At 41.8% G+C, this 13,261-nt stretch overlaps 1 protein-coding gene and 1 long non-coding RNA gene across 7 annotated transcripts in view; one reads left to right on the forward strand and one right to left on the reverse strand.

Annotated features, from left to right (window-relative positions):
• Positions 1–5,584, forward strand: part of LOC138130234 (uncharacterized) — a 36,599-nt gene extending 31,015 nt beyond the window's left edge. Inside the window, exon 2 of the long non-coding RNA XR_011159527.1 lies at positions 5,348–5,584. This is a non-coding gene — a long non-coding RNA (uncharacterized lncRNA). The remainder of the gene's footprint in view (positions 1–5,347) is intronic.
• LOC138130224 (growth factor receptor-bound protein 14-like) overlaps positions 1–13,261 on the reverse strand; it is a 101,894-nt gene that overhangs the window by 32,200 nt on the left and 56,433 nt on the right. The window lies entirely within an intron of this gene.

The raw sequence follows: 13,261 nt of genomic DNA on the forward strand, positions 1-13,261 counted from the left end.
CAAATCGGTTGGCGTTTGGCACCCGGCCATCCTCCTCATCCTCCTCCACGGACCGCGACCTACAGGGTGAACACTAACTGTCGTCAAAAGTGACAGTTATGATGCCGGTTCCAAATTTCCTGTCAACGTGAGCGTGAACTGCGATCGTTCGATCATGCGAGCCTTAGCAACAGCAATGTCCGCGACCTAGGTTATAGTTATGATGACGTTTCGAACTGCATTTACCGCTAGTCGATAAAAACGTCCAGCCGAGATAATTATTGCGATTTGTGCCCGATTGACTTTTTTGAATGGTGGCCACGCGCCAATTTCCGACACTCGGAGGCGATTTCGCAAATCGTGAACGGACAGCGGCCGCGATCGAACAGAAATCGATCGATCGATCGGTACGGACAACAATAATAACCTCGTTTGTCGGAAATGTTAGACTAATTAAGGGAGCCGTCCGCACATAGACAAAATTGCCACGTTGGCAACAGCTATTCCTGATGGCTTCAGTGTCGGGCGGTTTTCACGTCGGTGCAGGGGGCACCAGCGATTCTCAACATTTTTTGTAATCGGCGACACGCCACACAATACGCTATTTTTATTTTCAGTATTTGTTCAATTTATTCCGGGACTCACAGGTAGAAAAACATGCCAATAAATCATATAGTAAATGTCGCTAAATATGGATCCGATTTCGCAAACATATCATTCTCGGCTTCGTATGTAGGTCAAAATGATAATGCGGATGCTGATCGAATGCCTATTTTTATCAACTGTTATCCCAAGTAGGTACAGAGATCGGTCATTCGATTATAGAGTTCGGTATCAGCTGACTAACTAGATTCACGTGTAGATTGTCGCTACAATTGTTACAAGGCTAAAAAAACAATCAGAATTACATTTTTCCAAAATTCATGCTAATTTGAAAAGAATAAATACAAATCTGAAGTACATTTATTTCGTTTAGATCTATTTTTATGGCGAAGTTTAGTTTGTAATCCTGTACATCCTCCTATTCCATTGCCTCCTGTCGCTCAAGAGGGTACTTTAGTGTAGATTTGAAATACATATGTAGTTATTTTCATATGAGTAGCGCTGTCAGATCACTTTTTAGGTATGGGCCCGAAGTTTGACGCACGAGGCGTCAGCCGAGTGATGCAAAACAGGCCGAATACCTGAAAACTGACAGCGCACGAATATTGAATGACGTTTTTCGCGTTCGTTTGGGTAAAATCTTAAAAAACATTGATTAATTGTAAATTTTGAAGTTATTTTTGACAGATCTCCTTTTCTGCCACATCTTGTACTAATTCTGTAGTATTAAAGTGTTTTTCCCTAATTCTTTTTCGATTATTATCTCTAGTACACGAAATGTGGACAGTGAAGTTTTAATTTAAAAAAAATCCCCCAAATACCTCCCCAATTTAAATTTGTTGTTTAAAGTGGTCAAATTACTTGTAAACGGACTGGAGGAATTCTCACGACACCCGCCACTGGGGTGGCAAATTAGTCACGTGAAGTTGACGTGTGTAATTTTCATACGACCTATTATGCTCCAGTCTGCTAACTGAACCGAAATGGAACAGTAATAATCGGGAAATTCTATTTGTCACTGTCAATTAGCCATTATATTTAGTTGGAGCATTTAATTTGCAAAACAAATCATCTGCTTTTGATGTTATTAAAAGGGTGAAACCGGCGAAACTACATCTACGGAAACCGTCTGTACTTTCGCTTTCGGGGGTGCTATGAGGAGGGGAGGGTGCAGTCGGTCTCGAGGAAATTACAAAATTACAACAAGACCGCAACAACCTCCACCCCCTTGAAGAATGGCCCGATTACGACGGGATCCGAGACGAGGAGCGACTCCGGAGGAGTCTCGGAGTGGATGTTGCCGGGGCAACTTTTCTCACTTAAATAAGTGAATATTCCACGCCCTCGAGGGATTCATAAGTCACGGTCCGATACGAGGAAAGTTTTCATATTTTTCAAAAGACACGACCTCGCCAACCGAAACCGTTCTACTATTTGTAATATTCGAGTTGACGGCTCGATGGCAAAAAAATTCCAAACCAGAAATGCTTTTAGCGCCGACACATTCGTCACAATTTAAAGTTTCGCGACGGTTTTTTCCCTTGTCGATCGCGATTTGTCTGTTGCACGGGGGTAAGTGCTGGCACGCATAAAACACGATCATGCACGTGCTCCTCGACGTCTCCTTAAATCCGGATCAGTGCTGAATAATCCCGGGATCGGGAGGTTTATTCGGTCATTCGTTCGTCATTGTTTTCGCAGATAAAACCTTCGGCTGCGGCGGGGCCATTAAAAAGTCCTCGCGAGCAGCCGACGGGGGTGTAAAATTCCCCAATATCGCCCCGCCGCCGGGAGGACCACCGCGGTTCCGGTAAACAGATCGATAGATCGTTCCCGCAGAAAACCCACCCCCGCTCGGACAAAGGCCTTTGTTTCTTTCACCGTGCCACCAAAATCGATTAATCACCGAGAAACGCCAAACAAACGCCAAGACCGAATGCACGATTTGCACCGGTCACACAACACGCCCGATACGACTCCGAACAAAAAAAAATTGATCAGCCGCGTCCCAGACACGTTCGATCGGACGCGGATCCGGTCGGTTTGTTGGGGCCCAAAAAGAAAATCGCCTCGCTGTCCTGTCCTGAAGTCGATCCCATCGAAGTGTTTTCAAAGTTCAAACCGAAAGAGAGGAAAAAGGGGGCGAACTTTGAGCGTGTCAGTTGATCCCGGTCTCCAGGTATTATTCTTGGCCACCGAAAACATGTTATTCTTCCACCCCGTCCCGTTGGAAAATTTATGATTCTCACACAGCGCGCCGCATTGATTTTACAATTCCGAAACGTTTTCCTCTGTAATAGCGCCGCGCGGAAAAAAGGGAGGAGACGAGTTTTTCGAGCGACTTCACAAACCCACGACATCCCGTCTGAATCGACTGATCAAATTCGCATCGGAATTATTTTTTGCGTGCGATGGTGGTGGTGTCTGTAATTGCGCCGGTAGTGCTGTCGTAAACACCCGCTTCAATAACTGTCACTGACAAATGTATCCTTTTACCGGGACGACAGCAGTTCTTGGGGAGAATTGAATTTTACACCGTCACTAAAGTGTCTCTGGCATATGAACAAATAGAAGGAAAAAAAAAACATTAAATCCCACTATCGTAAACACAATCTGACGGAGGGTAAGAGAGTGCTTCTGCCGTCTGGAAATTGTTGTTGAAACGTTGATTGTGTAATAAAAGCTACCCCGGAAGGCACATCAACTTTTCGGCATTTCCACCGCTTTAATTAAATTGGTGGTTTTCAAGTTATTAACAAACACAATCCGACGGGGTACGCAGGATCGTATCCCGATCGTACAGTTTCAAATTTTCAAAAAACGTATCAAAAGTTCCGGTAATTGTTCACTTTAACTACTTCTGGAATTTTCGCGTTTTTTCTGGCTAGACAGCCTCAGGGCGTCCTCCTAGATCGTGTCCCACCATTCAAAACTTGTGCAAAGGCTTTTTTTCTCTCTTGTTGTGTTTCAAGGTCGCGCCAAGTCTTAGTATAACTAAAGAGTAAGGAAAATTTTCATTTGCACAAGGTTTTACTGGTAGGAAACGATGAAGGAGGACGTCCTGAGGCTCTCTAGCCAGAAAAAACGCGAAAATTCCAGAAGTAGTTAAAGTGAACAATTACCAAAGTTCCTGTGACGTACCCTACTAACCAAATTGGCATGAGAACCCAGTGGTATTTGACAACAAAGAAATTTAACGAGTCAAGGCTGCCATATCACATACATACATCATTATTCAAGAATGTTTTCTTTCAAGTTTTCCGAAAGCAGTACTCCATCGTGTTATCTGTTGTGTTACATCATCTTCAGATTAAAATTTGAGGACTAATAAACAAAAACTTCTCCTTGTTTGTGAAACCTCGGTTTCTAGGTCGATTTGATCAAATTAAGTCGTTTTATTTATTCATTGGAAAATCGTCTTTTATGATGGCACCCACGCGATTTTTACGATCCCCAACCACATCATCAAGAACGGCTTTTGTCATGCTAAGCAATAATACCACAAAGAAATACAGATCGTCGAGATAGTGTGAGAATAATTGCGGTCGAAATGAATATGATTATACTGAAAACAAAAGATTTACTCGAAGGTGATGTCATTTCCGGTAAAGTAGGTGGTGAAATTGAAAAGAAGTTGTAATTACGGTGCAAGCGGTAATTTTTTTTTTAAATTCACTCGTTTTCACTTTTTCCAGTTTCGGTTTTAAAACGCCAAACATCGGACCGAAAAATTGTATCGAGTGTTCCTGTCCACGTTGGCATTGAAGAGTCGATTGTGAACGTACTCGTCAGTCTGCATAGCAAAAACACAAACAATGCAAACAGTGAGGTTAGATTTAAACAGCTGATCCGTGATCCGCCAACCTTTACCTAAGCGGTGTGGTGGTTGTTTTCTGCATAGAAATAAAATATTTCTTGACACCCAGAAAACCAGTTTACCGCAATGGTCTACACATTTTTCTTTATCGCACACAACCATGATGGAATGAACAAACTTTAAAGTGATCTGACAAAAATAAGAGAACTGTCAAAACTGAAGGCCCTATACGTAGATAAGTATCGGGCCTTCAAATAAATATATATTTAGAGTAGGCGTAGGCGACATTCTAATTTTGTTAACAGTGTAAAGTAATTTTTGTAGGTAACCAATTATTCTCCGGAATTACACAGGTTACATAGTAAGCTTTTTCCCAATTTCATATTGTCATATTCCGTGGAGGGGGAATAGGGAGAATGCACTACAAAAATTAAAAATATTTTCTAACCCAATTTTATTTTGTTAAAATGTCAGACGTTTTTTGTGTCATTTTCTACGCTGGAAAAATGTTGCAAACAATTGAATTTCCATAGCCATTGCCGTAGAAATACCCACTTTGTCCTCTCTGTCAAGACGGTAAAATTGTATTTTATGACAGTGTAGGATAAAAATTGTTATCTACATTAGAGCACGGTAGGGATATTTTACCGCGCGAAAACTATGTTTCAGACACGAGGCGAAGCCGAGCGCTGAAAATACCTACCGTACGACATTTGTATTAGACTTTTCGGCTGACTAAATGTTTTAATTTTTTACATACAGAGCTGCCAATATAATCCATGATGAACTGATGGATAACATTAAACATTTCACATTTAAATTGGCGAGAATCGATCAGCAATTCGGACACAATCGAACCTTTTTTATTATTTTATTTGTATTTATTTTTATTTTTCCACCCTTTTAGTTTCAATTACAAAATATTACTCCAAATATTTTTTTTTACAGGTGGCTGCAGATGTTAAGAATCACCTTTTATTGAAGAAATATTTCTGAAGATTTTCGAACAATATTCTCCACTTTACATGTGACCAATGTTCACGTGAAAGGAAACGATCCCAAAATGGCGGATGTGGAGAATCCGTAATTCACATATGTATCAATAATTCTGATTAAATTAAATTAAATTCTTATATACCATACTACCATTTTAGGTTAATAGCACTTCAAACCTCTTTTTTACAACTTGCTGCATTTGGAGAATGACACTTTTTTTTCAATCGCTTTTTGAAAATGTTCAAAACACCCTGCGCGTGTCAATTTGAAGTTGTCCGCGGTTAGGCGACAGTTTAAGTGAAACGAATTGGCTTGCCAGCGGCCCCAAAATGGCGGATGCGCCTCGCTACTTGACAACTTCCTCGAGTTCTTCATCATCCTCCATCCGAACATGTCGAGCAGTTAAGATAAAGGACCCGAAATGGCGTCCATAAAAGCCAACAACTAGCAAATTTTACGATTCCCGGTCGTAAAACGGCCTTAACGGTCGACGTTTCGTTTCGTTGCGATTGCATCCGAGAAATTTTTGATTTAACGCACCGACGAAACCCGGCCGGTGATGAATCTCGAATTACGGCCGAATCGGACGAGACGATTCTCGACTAGTTTGTTAACCCTCGGACGTTTCGTTTCGTTTCGGCCGTTCGGTGTGGGTTTGTTCTTTTGTCGATTCTTGGCGCGAGCGTCAAAGGGGGCTGTGCGGATTTTTAAGTGCATAATAATTAATTCCACAGCTCGGGCCGGCAATAAAATGCATGCCAACGAGCCTGGATGTATTTCGCAAGTGCAATTACGTGTGTATGTTTTATTACCAGCAATTTTCTACGTGCCCCCGATAAGATCTTTCGCTTTGGAACAATGACTCGCAAGACGACACTCGATATCGGATTCGCTTCACAACGGACAGGCCTGTCGATATCGATTCGGGACGGTGGAAAAAATTACACATCGAGCGGACGCGATTAAAATAAATAAATAAACACCGAATGCACTGTTTACCACCACCCGACGAGAACGTTTCACGATATCAAAAATAAACTCCGTGTCGTTCCCAATAAAATAATACTGAAATCCCTCTGGAAAAACATCAATAAAATTAATACGTATAACAACAAACTGATACTGTCGAAGGGCGGCCAGCGGCGCCCTCCCGAGCCCCACAAAACGCGACACCGCGGTCGCCGAAAAAAAAACAGATCTGAATCCTACCGGACGGTTGTGGAAACCTTTTGCACTCCTTTCGGGTGAACTTGAATTGTAATTATTGTCCAAGTGCGTTCGACCATTATGCATTTACGTTATCAGGATGACATTCCTGCAAAAATCCCCATGATGTCACCAACAATTTTCTTGTCCTATATTTTATTGTGGCATTATGCAAAGCAACGAACGGAGGATTATTATTATTACAGTAATTAGTCATTAATTGGTCGACAGTATGTACTTCGAACAGGTCCTTGAGTCCATAAAAAAAAACTTAGAACAATTTTATTTAAAAAATGTTAAAACGTGTATATCTACATAATAATATGTCCAACACTTATCATTTTTGCGATTACACATCCAATAATTGTCCAAAAATTCTGAAACTAAGTAGCCACAATCTACAATTATTACTATTCTATGATTGAGCATTATCAACTTTTTTCAATGAAATTTGTATGATGGAGCTAAATGGAAATAAATAAAATAATGGGGCGGGCTTATAGCTCCATATGTGTGTCTCTTCATAAGCGTCAAATTTTTTCGATAATACCATAATTAGAAACCGCGTAAATAAAAATTGACATTACGCAAACGTATATGAATAATTTTCAAATTTCTAGATAATAATGGAAGAAAGTTAGTATGAAACATTTTCTGTTAATTAATTTGAAAATGATGATACCGAAACTGAACGCTGTGCAGTACCTTTCTCCTAACGTTGAATATATCGGGTGTTCATTTAAATTTCTCCTCAAAGTAGGCGTTGAAGAGTCGATTGTGAACGCACCACGGATTACAGATCGAGATCACGGATCAGCTGTTTAAATCTAACCTCACTTTTTGCGTTGCTCGTATTTTTACTCTGCAAAATGACGAGTGGTGCGTTCACAATCGAATCTTCAACCCCAACTTTGAGGATATTTTTAAATGAACACATGATACATATTAAAAAAATGTATGGAAGACATCATTGTTCACGTTAAATTTTCAATTTACTTACATAAATAGGAGGTGATAACTGATAAGTAAATTGTGCATAGTAATTTTTTTACACATTGAAGGGTCATTGCGAAAGATTCTTTGTTCTAGATAACTACAAAACTAGTTTTAACTTTTTTTTTTTGTTATTTTAGCCGATAAAAATGATCATAATGAAAAAGCTTTCTTCGTTTCAGAAAATGAAGTAATACCACAACCAACACATAAATAACGAAGGACAGACGAACATTGGCAAAACGAAATAAATGATGATTAACACCTGTCCGATGCCATTTGGAATTGTGTCTGTTGCTCGGAATACACCATTCATTACGAGCGTTGTCCATTGTTTGGTCGATAATAAGGAACATAAATCAATCGAGTTTTACGCTACCAGTTTTACGTTTTGTTGTTCGCACGTCAAACCGAATCGAAAACACGAATTCCTCCATTTTTCCTTGTACGCCCAACCAACAACCGTAACCTGTCAAGATGCAAGATAATCGTCGGACAAGCCGAACCCCGACCGCCGCACCTCCGTTACGCCACTGTCTCCAGTATTGATCACCGCCGATCCGTCCGCCATTCGGCGTTTGTTTATGTTATTAGCAATAAGGGTGTGATGTTTACGTTTGTTAATAATAAACGATCGCGTAACGTACGCTGAACAGGCGCTCGCTCGAATTAAAAAAAATAATAACAACTCGTGTTTACACATTAGCGCGATCAAAGGCGCCTCCTGGCGGGCAGGGAACCAACCAGAATACGGTGCGAATTGCGTTACCTCGCGCGTTTTCGTCGGAGAGCCGGGGAGGAATTGTGCCGAGACCGGATCGAAAGTGAAATTTACAAAGTGAATATTTATAAGCCCATTAACTCGAAATAATTCACGATGAATGTGCCGTACGGAAAATCGCGCTCTATTTAATTAAAATTAATTGCACCCGACCGAACCGGCAATTACTCAGGTGAGCGCCCGCGACGTAAGGACGCAACGCAGGCAAAAGCCGTCACGAGACGAACGATGGAGCGCCCGAATTGCGACAGAAAAAAGCCCACAGCCTTTTTCACTTCACGGGTGACGGCGCCGAATCGGCGACTTAAGGTGCGTTCACGCTCCCGATCGATCGCCGCCCCCCGGGGTTAACAAATAAACCGGTCGAACGCGGCCGGAGTCGATTCATCACGACGCGTTTCGGGTGCAGTCCGCGTCGACTTTCCGTCCGGTTACGTAACGTTACGCAACGCGCCGTGATTCATTTCTAAAATAGATTCGCGATTTGTTAACTTCCGAAGCGGTAAAAAATCGACAAGTTCACCTTAAAAAGCGACGTTATGTAAGCCGGGCGAATTCCTGCGACCTTGTTGCGCAAAATACCAGGTGTTTCACAAAAGATTTCTTGTGATTTGACAGCTCGCGAGGCTCCGTTGCGGTCAATCGGCGGATAAAAGGCCGCTCCGTTAGTTTGCGGCCGTTGCAGGACAATAAACGTGGGCGCATTATCATTTTTACATTTGTGGGTCACTATTTTTCTACTACTTTGTAACTTGAGAGCCGCCGCGTGGGCGTACCAGAGAAGCTCGCGAAGGTTAACTGGATAGACGTATCGACAGCACCTCACTCGTCACTCAACGTTTCCAACAAAAACTGAAGAGATCGGATAATAAATTGCCGTTGTTGCGGTTTGTTACCTTTAATTTGGCGTTTTCGTCGTTGGCACCGTTGGGAAAATTCAAATACGATTTCCTGGTAAAATGTGCATTTAAAATTCATCGAATAAATCAAATTCTGCGCGATGCATTTACATGAAAAATTAACCAACGTCTTCTCTGTCACTTCCCGTCTCATAAATTTCGAAAATAATGAATAAAATTATATTTGTTATGAAATACCACTGCAATAAATTGCAATTTTCGCTCGATCCCCACGGGCACAACGTACTTTTATAAAAATAGAAATTTTAGATGGGATTTTTTTACAGAATCGCAGTTCACTGAGTCGAGTAATTACAAAAATCGAAAATAAATTCGATCGTTCTTTTTTTTAATCCTTCCGTCTTATAATTCGAAACCAATTTAGCCGTTGTTACAATATTTTTTAGAATTAAGAAAAAAATAACACAGCTGCATGACCCCGGCGTTTGACCCCGAATTAGCTACCCCGCTTTTTTTTCTGTATGTGTCGTTCTGCTTCATTTACACCACGTTGAGAGTGTAAAGGAACCGAACTTTATTTTATGCTAGTTGGTAGATTATGAATTATTGTCCAGATGTTGCGGACTTTGGTGCATTCTTAGGATTAGGTAACTGCAGCTGTCTTAATTAGTTTTTTTGCATGAGATCGACCCCAACGAAGGGTCTCAAGTTTTGTAATGGCCCGCCTATAAAGGGGGAGATTTTTGTGTATGAAAAACAGTTCAGAATTAAAGTTTGTTAAGGAAACAAGTCTTTGATTGCATTTTCTCCGATACGCCTTACACTTTATTTGAAGTTTGAGTTTCACTGGATCCTGACAGAGAAGTGAAGAGCTCAATATTAATTTATCAGAAGTGGGATAAACTATTTTTCTTTAATAATTTATCAGAAGTGGGATGTTACCTGTGATACGTCCGCGAATTAAGTGTAGTACGGAAACAAGCTAAAGTGAATTACTGAAGTTTCGATTGTGGGTTTCGCGATTTCTCCGGGACTCTGAAGTGTATTGCGGGAAGTGAGTACGGGTACGTGGGTAATATCGTATCGTCGTATTCTGAGGGTGAAGCCTAGTAACGGGATGTCTAGGTCGGGTTCACCAAGTGCCGGTGAGTACACTGAAGAGGAGGTCGAAAACGCCAGATTATTGTTGGAACTGAAGAAGAAGCAGGCGGAGGACAACACGGAGAGAATGCAATCTTCGGCGCATGCAACAGAACAACAGTTGATGTCTGTGGATGCGGTGGTGGAGCTAATTAGGAGATTGGTTCCATCAGGGGCGTCACCTGCAGGGTATGCAAGTGATACGATGACGACGGGTGAACCGACACCTGGAAATTTTTGTGTAATGCCAGATCTGACGCAAGGGTTGAAGGCGTTCAGTGGCAGAGGAGGGTATTTCGAAGCAAGGAACTGGCTTCGGGATATAAAGGCGATGGGTAGAAGACAATTTTGGAACGAAAATATTATTTTGGAGATGGCGCGACAACATCTCCAAGGCAGCGCTCTAAATTGGTATCGTTACCATCAAGAGGAAATTCGAACTTGGAGTGAGTTCGAAGAGAAATTTCGGGAAAAGTATGAAGATACGCGAACATTGACGGAACGAGTTCATGAGATGGAAGCTCGTGTACAAGGGAAAGATGAAAGTGCGGAGGACTATTTCTATACGAAAATGCGATTGTGTCGGGAGTTAAAATTGGAGTTCCAGGAAAGTAAAAAGCTAGTGTTGATGGGACTTAAGTCACGAGAAGCGGCTAGGACAATTTTGCTTGCGCGACACTATGACGAGACAAGTCTATTAAAGGACATTTTAGACAGTGAACAATTCTATAAGGGACAGTTATCGGGTTTACGCGAGAATCGGACGGAGTGTTTGGCTGAAAAAGGTAAAGACGTACTTTGCTTTAAGTGCCAGAAAAGGGGGCACATTTCGAGAAACTGTACGGCAAAAATCGGCGAAACGTCAGGCTCGACAGGAGAAGTACCGGTTTCCTTCAGCAACAAACAGTCTGCACCGACAGCGACGTCACAAGTGATGTGCTTTAAGTGCAATGAGATGGGACACTATGCGAACCATTGCGAGAAGAGAGAAAGAACAATAGAAAATACGGCAAGACAAAATGTAAACGTGGCAACGGAAAACAACATTCTGTTCAATGATTCAAATCTCAAGTTTTTCAAAGATGCGAAGATCAATGGAAAACAACTGAAAAGTTATGTAGACTTGGGAAGTCAGGTGTGTGCTCTGCGTGATGATTTTATTGCTCAGTTGCGTTTGAATTGTAACTGGGCAAATACCAAACAAATCATGGGATATGGTGGTGCAATCACTGCAACCTTGGGAGACGCAGATGTGGATTTGGAAATAGATGGTGTTGTTGCCAAGGTGAAGCTGCAGATAGTACCCAAGGAAAGCCAGGAAGTGCCCTTGTTGGTGGGACATCCGTTTACCGAGCAAGGACATATCCAAGTAATCAAAACCGCGAATGAGCTTCTGATTCGTGAAGTACCTGTGACAGAAAATATATCGACTTCAGAAGTGGCTCTCTGGGCGAGAGATATGTCGGTGATACCGAATAACTTCTTGGGACACGTCGTCGTAAAAACTGATGTGCGCGAACGTGAACTCTGCGTCGAAGGTGGTTTACGCGAAATCGGGGGTGTTGTTCCGCGACGTGTGGTAACCACGGACAAGGAGGGTGAAGCAGATTTGCCCGTATTAAGTATTTGTGGTAGGGACGCTACCGTCATAAAGAACGATAATAAGACAACAGGTGAACCGTATCGCGAAGATGTTTGCCGAGTTGAATTAAAAGACAATGTGATTGAGATATCTGAAGTCAGGACCGAACCAAGTGATGACGAATTTCTCGAGCTACAAGAATTGGGGTGTATCAACGTCTTCGAGATGGATCTCCATCTGACAGATAACCAGCCAGTTTTCAGCGAACGCGAGGAGGTACAGGAACCGACGAAACCGGATATCAACAAGGAAATGGACTCACCGTTTGCAAGTGTTGTGCGAAAGAAAAGTGACGAATTTCAGGTGTGTGCGGATTACAGTGATTTCAGCAGGAAAAGTGATAATCAGCTGGATCGGTTGCGAGTGTTGTGCGACGCCGGTGTCAATTTGGCGTTTCAGAAACACAACTCTGGACACTACCTCATAAGTGGAGCTGTCACCGTGTTGCTGCTGGCAGTAATTTGGGTGATGGTACTGTTCTTACTGCTCTGTGTGAAGAGCGAGACCTGCATTTTTCGCTGTGGGTCAATAATTGTTACATGGCTCAAAGGGTGGAAGAAGCGTCTGTTGTACGCAAACATGGAGAAACGGAAAGATTGTCTCCCTCACCGCGATATTGACAGTTTCGAAAGTCGTAAGTTAGTACCAAAGTATCTAGGGCCAGGCCCATACGAAATTGTGAAGTTCATTGGTAATGATAGATATATGATACAAGACATTGAAGGTGAACAACAAAGTAACCGTCTTTGCAAAGGCATTATAGCAGTAGATAGGTTAAAATTGTTACCTGTTAAAAAAAGGGTTAATATTTGTAGACGTACTTTGTAGTTGCGAATTTTGTAGTAGGTGTTTAGGTTACAATAGAAATGTACGGTAGGTTAGTTTTATGTTTTGATTAATGACCATCTGGAGAACGTCCTCGAGGACGAGGACTATGTCAGGAAAGGCCGAATTGTTACAATATTTTTTAGAATTAAGAAAAAAATAACACAGCTGCATGACCCCGGCGTTTGACCCCGAATTAGCTACCCCGCTTTTTTTTCTGTATGTGTCGTTCTGCTTCATTTACACCACGTTGAGAGTGTAAAGGAACCGAACTTTATTTTATGCTAGTTGGTAGATTATGAATTATTGTCCAGATGTTGCGGACTTTGGTGCATTCTTAGGATTAGGTAACTGCAGCTGTCTTAATTAGTTTTTTTGCATGAGATCGACCCCAACGAAGGGTCTCAAGTTTTGTAATG

Source organism: Tenebrio molitor, chromosome 5 (assembly GCF_963966145.1).
Source record: "Tenebrio molitor chromosome 5, icTenMoli1.1, whole genome shotgun sequence".
In the NCBI taxonomy this organism is placed as follows: Eukaryota; Metazoa; Arthropoda; class Insecta; order Coleoptera; family Tenebrionidae; genus Tenebrio; species Tenebrio molitor.